This window comes from Argopecten irradians, chromosome 7, assembly GCF_041381155.1.
Source record: "Argopecten irradians isolate NY chromosome 7, Ai_NY, whole genome shotgun sequence".
NCBI lineage: Eukaryota > Metazoa > Mollusca > Bivalvia > Pectinida > Pectinidae > Argopecten > Argopecten irradians.
The window spans coordinates 11,618,476-11,628,504 of record NC_091140.1 but is presented as its reverse complement, the minus strand read 5'-3'; positions in this window follow the sequence as shown (position 1 = coordinate 11,628,504).

Here is a 10,029-nt window from a genome sequence, read left to right as displayed (position 1 = left end):
GTACTCCGTACCTCTGACAGGGTGTGGTCAGTACTCCGTACCTCTGACAGGGTGTGGTCGGTACTCCGACATCTGACAGGGTGTGGTCAGTACTCCGTACCACTGACAGGACATGGTCAATACTCCGTACCTCTGAGAGGGTGTGGTCAAACGTCTACATCTCTTTCTAGACATGGTCAGTACTCCGTACATCTGACAGGACGTGGTCAGTACTCTGTACATCTGACAGGACGTGGTCAGTACTCCATACCTCTGACAGGACGTGATCAAATGTCTACAACTCATTCTGGTCACGTTCAGTACTCTGTACATCTGACAGGACGTGGTCAGTACTCTGTACATCTGACGGGACGTGGTCAGTACTCCGTACCTCTGACAGGACGTGATCAAATGTCTACAACTCTTTCTGGTCATGGTCAGTACTCTGTACATCTGACAGGACGTGGTCAGTACTCTGTACATCTGACAGGACGTGATCAAATGTCTACAACTCTTTCTAGACAAGGTCAGTACTCCATACGTCTGACAGGGTGTGGTCAAACGTCTACATCTCTTTCTAGACATGGTCAGTACTCCGTACCTCTCACAGGACGTGGTCAGTACTCCATACCTCTCACAGGACGTGGTCAAACGTCTACAGCTCTATCTAGACATGGTCAGTACATCTGTACCTCTCACAGGACATGGTCAGTACTCCGTACCATTCACAGGACGTGGTCAGTACTCTGTACATCTGACAGGACGTGATCAAATGTCTACAACACTTTCTAGACATGGTCATTACTCTGTACCTCTCACAGGACGTGGTCAGTACTCCGTACATCTGACAGGGCGTGATTAAACGTCTACAGCTCTTTCTAGACATGGTCGATACTCCGTACTTCTCACAGGACGTGTTCAGTACTCTGTACATCTGACAGGACGTGATCAAACGTCTACAGCTATTTCTAGACATGGCCAGTACTCTGTACATCTGACTGGACGTAATCAAATGTCTGCAACTCTTTCTAGACAAAGTCAGTACTCCATACCTCTGACATGGTGTGGTCAAACGTCTACATCTCTTTCTAGACATGGTCAGTACTCCGTACCTCTCACAGGACGTGGTCAAACGTCTACAGCTCTATCTGGTCATGGTCAGTACTCTGTACATCTGACAGGACGTGGTAAGTACTCCGTACATCTGACAGGACGTGATCAAATGTCTACAACACTTTCTAGACATGGTCAGTACTCCGTACCTCTCACAGGACGTGGTCAGTACTCCATACCTCTCACAGGACGTGGTCAAACGTCTACAGCTCTATCTAGACATGGGCAGTACTCTGTACATCTGACAGGACGTGATCAAATGCCTACAACTCTTTCTAGACAATGTCAGTACTCCGTACTTCTCACAGGGCGTGGTCAGTACTCTGTATATCTGACAGGACATGATCAAATGTCTACAACTCTTACTAGACATGGTCATTACTCTGTACCTCTCACAGGACATGGTCAGTACTCCGTACCATTCACAGGACGTGGTCAGTACTCTATACATCTGACAGGACGTGGTCAAATGTCTACAACACTTTCTAGACATGGTCATTACTCTGTACCTCTCACAGGACGTGGTCAGTACTCCGTACATCTGACAGGGCGTGAATAAACGTCTACAGCTCTTTCTAGACATGGTCGAGACTCCGTACTTCTCACAGGACGTGTTCAGTACTCTGTACATCTGACAGGACATGATCAAACGTCTACAGCTATTTCTAGACATGGCCAGTACTCTGTACATCTGACTGGACGTAATCAAATGTCTGCAACTCTTTCTAGACAAAGTCAGTACTCCATACCTCTGACATGGTGTGGTCAAACGTCTACATCTCTTTCTAGACATGGTCAGTACTCCGTACCTCTCACAGGACGTGGTCAAACGTCTACAGCTCTATCTGGTCATGGTCAGTACTCTGTACATCTGACAGGACGTGGTAAGTACTCCGTACATCTGACAGGACGTGATCAAATGTCTACAACACTTTCTAGACATGGTCAGTACTCCGTACCTCTCACAGGACGTGGTCAGTACTCCATACCTCTCACAGGACGTGGTCAAACGTCTACAGCTCTTTCTAGACATGGTCAGTACTCTGTACATCTGACAGGACGTGATCAAATGTCTACAACTCTTTCTAGACAATGTCAGTACTCCGTACTTCTCACAGGGCGTGGTCAGTACTCTGTATATCTGACAGGACATGATCAAATGTCTACAACTCTTTCTAGACATGGTCAGTACTCCGTACCTCTCACAGGACGTGGTCAGTACTCTGTACATCTGACAGGACGTGATCAAACGTCTACAGTTATTTCTAGACATGGTCAGTACCTGCACCTCTGACAGGACGTGATCAAATGTCTACAACTCTTTCTAGACATGGTCAGTACTCCGTCCTCTGACAGGACGTGGTCAAACGTCTACAGCTCTATCTGGTCATGGTCAGTACTCCGTACCTCTCACAGGTCGTGGTCAAACGTCTACAGCTCTTTCTAGACATGGTCAGTACTCCGTACTTCTAACAGGACGTGGTCAGTACTCCGTACATCTGACAGGGCGTGATTAAACGTCTACAGCTCTTTCTAGACATGGTCAGTACTCCGTACTTCTCACAGGACGTGGTCAGTACTCTGTACATCTGACAGGACGTGATCAAACGTCTACAGCTATTTCTAGACATGATCAGTACTCTGTACCTCTGACAGGACGTGATCAGTACTCCGTACATCTGACAGGGCGTAATTAAACGTCTACAGCTCTTTCTAGACATGGTCAGTACTCCGTACTTCTCACAGGACGTGGTCAGTACTCTGTACATCTGACAGGACGTGATCAAACGTCTACAGCTATTTCTAGACATGGTCAGTACTCTGCACCTCTGACAGGACGTGATCAAATGTCTACAACTCTTTCTAGACATGGTCAGTACTCCGTACCTCTGACAGGACGTGGTCAAACGTCTACAGCTCTATCTGGTCATGGTCAGTACTCCGTACCTCTCACAGGTCGTGGTCAAACGTCTACAGCTCTTTCTAGACATGGTCAGTACTCCGTACTTCTCACAGGACGTGGTCAGTACTCCGTACATCTGACAGGGCATGATTAAACGTTTACAGCTCTTTCTAGACATGGTCAGTACTCCGTATTTCTCACAGGACTTGGTCAGTACTCTGTACATCTGACAGGAAGTGATCAAACGTCTACAACTCTTTCTAGACATGGTCAGTACTCCGTACCTCTCACAGGACGTGGTCAAACGTCTACAGCTATTTCTAGACATGATCAGTACTCCGTACCTCTCACAGGACGTGGTCAAACGTCTACAGCTCTATCTGGTCATGGTCAGTACTCTGTACATCTGACAGGACGTGGTCAGTACTCCGTACATCTGACAGGACGTGATCAAATGTCTACAACTCTTTCTAGACATGGTCAGTACTCCGTACCTCTCACAGGACGTGGTCAGTACTCCATACCTCTCACAGGACGTGGTCAAACGTCTACAGCTCTATCTAGACATGGTCAGTACTCTGTACATCTGACAGGACGTGATCAAATGTCTACAACTCTTTCTAGACAAGGTCAGTACTCCCTATCTCAGACAGGGTGTGGTCAAACGAGTACTCCGTACATCTGACAGGACGTGGTCAATCGTCCATATCTCTTTCTAGACATGGTCAGTACTCCGTACATCTGACAGGGTGTGGTCAAATGTCTACAGCTCTTTCTAGACAAGGTCAGTACTTCGTACCAAGACAGGACATGTTCAAATGTCTACAGGTCTTTCTAGACATGGTCAGTACTCCTTATCTCTGACAGGGTGTGGTCAAATCTCTACATCTCTTTCTAGACATGGCCAGTACTCCATACTTCTGACAGGACGAGGTCAGTACTCCGTACCTCTGACAGGACGTGGTCAAATGTCTACAACTCTTTCTAGACATGGTCAGTACTCCGTACCTCTCACAGGACGTGATCAGTACTCCATACCTCTCAGAGGACGTGGTCAAACGTCTACAGCTCTATCTAGACATGGTCAGTACTCTGTACCTCTGACAGGACGTGGTCAAATGTCTACAGCTCTTTCTAGACAAGGTCAGTACTCCCTATCTCTGACAGGGTGTGGTCAAACGAGTACTCCGTACATCTTCGTACCTCTCACAAGACGTGGTCAAACGTCTACAGCTCTATCTAGACATGGTCAGTACTCTGTACCTCTGACAGGACGTGGTCAAATGTCTACATCTCTTTCTAGACATGGTTAGTACTCCGTACCTCTGACAGGACGTGGTCAAATGTCTACAAGTGTTTCTAGATATGGTCAGTACTCTGTACCTCTGACAGGGTGTGGTCAGTACTCCGTACCTCTGAAAGGGTATGGTCAGTACTTTTTACCTCTTACAGGGTATGGCCAAATGTCTACAGTTTTTACAGACATGGACGTGAAAATGGGGGAAGGAAGAATCCATTGGAATAAGCATGGCTCATTATTGTTGACCAACCAAGTGTAACAGCTTGGCCGTGTGATCAAAGGTCCCAGATTCGAATCCCGGTATGATCGTTAGATGTTCTTCTCTCTTGTTAACAATGTACTACTGCCATGGTTCATCTCTGATCTCAGACCTACGTGGAAAGCCCTAGTCCTCTATGTTTTTGTCATGTATAGTTGATAAGATGAACGTCCTAGAACCAACTACAGACATTTACTAATTAATAAGGATATATAGAATAAGTATGAAGTGACGAGCAATTGACTGTTATTGTACCCACCCCCAGTCTTGACTGTTATTGTACACATTCCCAGTCTTGACAGGTATTGTACCCATTCCCAGTCTTGACTGTTATTGTATCCATTCCCACTCTTGACAGGTATTGTACCCATTCCCAGTCTTGACTGTTATTGTATCCACTCCCAGTCTTGACTGTTATTGTACCCACTTCCCAATCTTGACTGTTATTGTACCCACTCCCAGTCTTGACTGTTATTGTACCCACTCCCAGTCTTGACTGTTATTGTACCCACTCCCAATCTTGACTGTTATTGTACCCACTCCCAATCTTGACTGTTATTGTACACTTGACTGTTATTGTACCCACTCCCAGTCTTGACTGTTATTGTACCCACTCCCAGTCTTGACTGTTATTGTACCCACTCCCAGTCTTGACTGTTATTGTACCCACTCCCAGTCTTGACTGTTATTGTACCCACTCCCAGTCTTGACTGTTATTGTACCCACTCCCAGTCTTGACTGTTATTGTACCCACTCCCAGTCTTGACTGTTATTGTACCCACTCCCAGTCTTGACTGTTATTGTACCCACTCCCAGTCTTGACTGTTATTGTACCCACTCCCAATCTTGACTGTTATTGTCCCACTCCCACTTGACTGTTATTGTACCCACTCCCAGTCTTGACTGTTATTGTACCCACTCCAGTCTTGACTGTTATTGTACCAGTCCATCTTGACTGTTATTGTACCCACTCCCAGTCTTGACTGTTATTGTACCCACTCCCAGTCTTGACTGTTATTGTACCCACTCCAGTCTTGACTGTTATTGTACCCACTCCCAATCTTGACTGTTATTGTACCCATCCAGTCTTGACTGTTATTGTACCCACTCCCAGTCTTGACTGTTATTGTACCCACTCCCAGTCTTGACTGTTATTGTACCCACTCCAGTTTGCCCACTCCGTCTTGACTGTTATTGTACCCACTCCCAGTCTTGACTGTTATTGTACCCACTCCCAATCTTGACTGTTATTGTACCCACTCCCAATCTTGACTGTTATTGTACCACTCCAATCTTGACTGTTATTGTACCAACTCCCAGTCTTGACTGTTATTGTACCCACCATCTTGACTGTTATTGTACCACTCCAGTCTTGACTGTTATTGTACCCACTCCCAAGTCTTGACTGTTATTGTACCCACTCCCAGTCTTGACTGTTATTGTACCCACTCCCAGTCTTGACTGTTATTGTACCACTCCATCTTGACTGTTATTGTACCCACTCCCAGTCTTGACTGTTATTGTACCACTCCATCTTGACTGTTATTGTACCCACTCCAAGTCTTGACTGTTAGTGTACATACTCCCAGTCTTGACTGTTATTGTACCCACTCCCAGTCTTGTCTGTTATTGTACCCACTCCAAGTCTTGACTGTTATTGTACCCACTCCCAGTCTTGACTGTTATTGTACCCACTCCCAGTCTTGACTGTTATTGTACCCACTCCCAGTCTTGACTGTTATTGTACCCACTCCCAATCTTGACTGTTATTGTACCCACTCCCAGTCTTGACTGTTATTGTACCCACTCCCAGTCTTGACTGTTATTGTACCCACTCCCAGTCTTGACTGTTATTGTACCCACTCCCAGTCTTGACTGTTATTGTACCCACTCCCAGTCTTGACTGTTATTGTACCCACTCCCAATCTTGACTGTTATTGTACCCACTCCCAGTCTTGACTGTTATTGTACCCACTCCCAATCTTGACTGTTATTGTACCCACTCCCAGTCTTGACTGTTATTGTACCCACTCCCAATCTTGACTGTTATTGTACCCACTCCCAGTCTTGACTGTTATTGTACCCACTCCCAGTCTTGACTGTTATTGTACCCACTCCCAATCTTGACTGTTATTGTACCCACTCCCAGTCTTGACTGTTATTGTACCCACTCCCAGTCTTGACTGTTATTGTACCCACTCCCAATCTTGACTGTTATTGTACCCACTCCCAGTCTTGACTGTTATTGTACCCACTCCCAGTCTTGACTGTTATTGTACCCACTCCCATCTTGATGTATTGTACTTGACTGTTATTGTACACTCCAGTCTTGACTGTTATTGTACCCACTCCCAGTCTTGACTGTTATTGTACCCACTCCATCTTGACTGTTATTGTACCCACTCCCAGTCTTGACTGTTATTGTACCCACTCCCAGTCTTGACTGTTATTGTACCCACTCCCAATCTTGACTGTTATTGTACCCACTCCCATGTTTATTGTACCCACTCCCATCTTGACTGTTATTGTACCCACTCCCAGTCTTGACTGTTATTGTACCCACTCCCAATCTTGACTGTTATTGTACCCACTCCCAGTCTTGACTGTTATTGTACCCACTCCCAGTCTTGACTGTTATTGTACCCACTCCCAATCTTGACTGTTATTGTACCCACTCCGAGTCTTGACTGTTATTGTATCCACTCCGAGTCTTGACTGTTATTGTACCCACTCCCAATCTTGACTGTTATTGTACCCACTCCCAGTCTTGACTGTTATTGTACCCACTCCCAATCTTGACTGTTATTGTACCCACTCCCAATCTTGGCTGTTATTGTACCCACTCCGAGTCTTGACTGTTATTGTATCCACTCCCAATCTTGACTGTTATTGTACCCACTCCCAATCTTGACTGTTATTGTACCCTCTCCCAGTCTTGACTGATATTGTACCCACTCCAAATCTTGGCCGTTATTGTACACATTCCCAGTCTTGACTGTTATTGTACACATTCCCAATCTTGACTGTTATTGTACACATTCCCAGTCTTGACTGTTATTGTACACAATCCCAGTCTTGACTGTTATTGTACACATTCCCAATCTTGACTGTTTATTGTACCCACTCCCAATCTTGACTGTTATTGTACCCACTCCCAATCTTGACTGTTATTCTATCCACTCCCAGTCTTGACTGTTATTGTACCCACTCAGTTATTGTACCCACTCCCAGTCTTGACTGATATTGTACACATTCCCAGTCTTGACTGATATTGTACACATTCCCAGTCTTGGCTGTTATTGTACACATTCCCAGTCTTGACTGTTATTGTACCCACTCCCAATCTTGGCTGTTATTGTACCCACTCCGAGTCTTGACTGTTATTGTATCCACTCCCAATCTTGACTATTGTTGTACCCATTTTCAGTCTTGACTGTTGATATTCCCACTCCAAGTCTTGACTGGTATTGTAACTACTGTCAATCTTGACTGTTATTGAAACTACTGTCAATCTTGACTGGTATTGTAACTACTGTCAATCTTGACTGTTATTGTATCCACTCTCAGCTTCTGTTAAATATATATAACAGTATCAATACTACTATTTGTTTGTATTATCCACCTGAGTAGCATTGCTTTGCTTTCGTTGGTTTCGTTAGTATTTTATGTTAACATAGCGCCAACTTCCGTTAGTTTATTAATTATCCTAATTAGTCAATACTTTACTCTTAACCAATATTAATATTATGACCGCAATGCACCTTGGGAAAGATTGAAATCTAAGCTCACCACCCGTTATAACCCGACTTCTGTATGATTTAGTTAAATCAATTTGTCATTGTAACGCAGGTTATTAAATCCTACAGAGGCTGAGCATGTTGCCATTGTTAAAAGGAGTACTTAAAACTAATTACCGTCTCAAATGACACGAATTATGCTTTTAACATAGTTTGATGGTTCGCTGTGACCACTTGATTCATTCTTAAGATTATAAATAAACATATGTTTTACCAATCGCAACATCTCTTCTTATATTTCCGATGATTGCCGGAAATCTCCGAGATGTTGCTATTGATGTTGTATGGCTTGTGTCTTATGTGGAGCAGTAATTTGAGGAATCTCTATAAAATTAAATTTGTTGTTTTTTTCTCATTTAATTGACTTTGACTGGTCATATGTCAGGCGCGTAGCTGCCATGTAAGCACACAAGCGCGTGCATGCACATCATTTTCCTAAGTATCTGTATTAAAGACGAGAAATTCTAATATTCGAGGGACGTTTGGAATGTACTGGTTAGTAATTTTGGAGTTTTATGTGTATGTTTTTGTGAAACTCGCTTTAGAATGAGTATACCACGTGTGAGAGTGACAGTCTATACATTGTAAAAGTATTGGAAATTAATATATAAAAACTTTATATTGTTTTCCTGATAATATTCACGACTAGCCAAGCTCGCCTCCATATAAATAGCAAATAAATAGTGTAGGTAAAAAGCTACTTTAGTGAGATTAGGTCCCTCATAATAGATTCCCAGTTAATTTTAGGAGGTTAATGGGATTTATTACCTTAGAGTAACTTTAATTTGATTACAACCCTTTCAGGTTTGGAAGTGGTGGATTATATATAATTTTCTCTCATACCTACACGTGTAATACTGGCTTGTCTAGGGCAATACACTCACAGCGTCAACAAAATTACTTTTTTGGGGTACAGTTTTAACATTTTTTTTTTCAGAAACTAGGCTCGAGTTACAAACAACGGGAATTGAGCTGAAAATATCTAGCAATTTTCATGTATGGAAGATTTACTTGTAGTCCCTTTTCTTTCTAATTGATTTCAAAATGGCGGAAAATAAAATTGATACTCCCTGGACCACTTCTAACCTTCTTCTCGCGCCTGCAGAGCTCGTCTCAAAAAAGTGCTTACACATCCAACAACCTTGAACAGCTACGAGCCTGTGTGTTCATGAGCGTACGATGATTGTAATTATACGCCATGAGAACATTCTGATTAATCAGATTTACTTCCCTTCGTTTCCACGACGGAAACCCTGTGACACCTTAAAGGCCCACTCACTACCTTTGCGAAACAAAAGTCAAAAGTTAATCAAAGATAATGATAATATACGAAAATGTATATTAATGGTCCAAGAGGATGTTATAACACCAGCCAAATGCAGGATTCCCTGCGTAAACTATATGTATGTAAATCAGTTAATATCGCTGTTTCATCGCTGGCGCATGGAAATCAACCGACGCGCGGTAATTAGGACAACGACGGGAAATATAAAACGACCCGCGTTATAAGAATTAGCATTTATTTGAATTAAATTGTTGAGAAGGTGATGGTAAGTATAGTATTAACGGTAAGTTATTAACTTTTGTGATTCTATAAAATTATCAATTTCGTTTTACATTACCATTTCAAAAATTAAAACCCGTTTCGGAAAGGTAGTGGGCCTTTAACAAAACATCT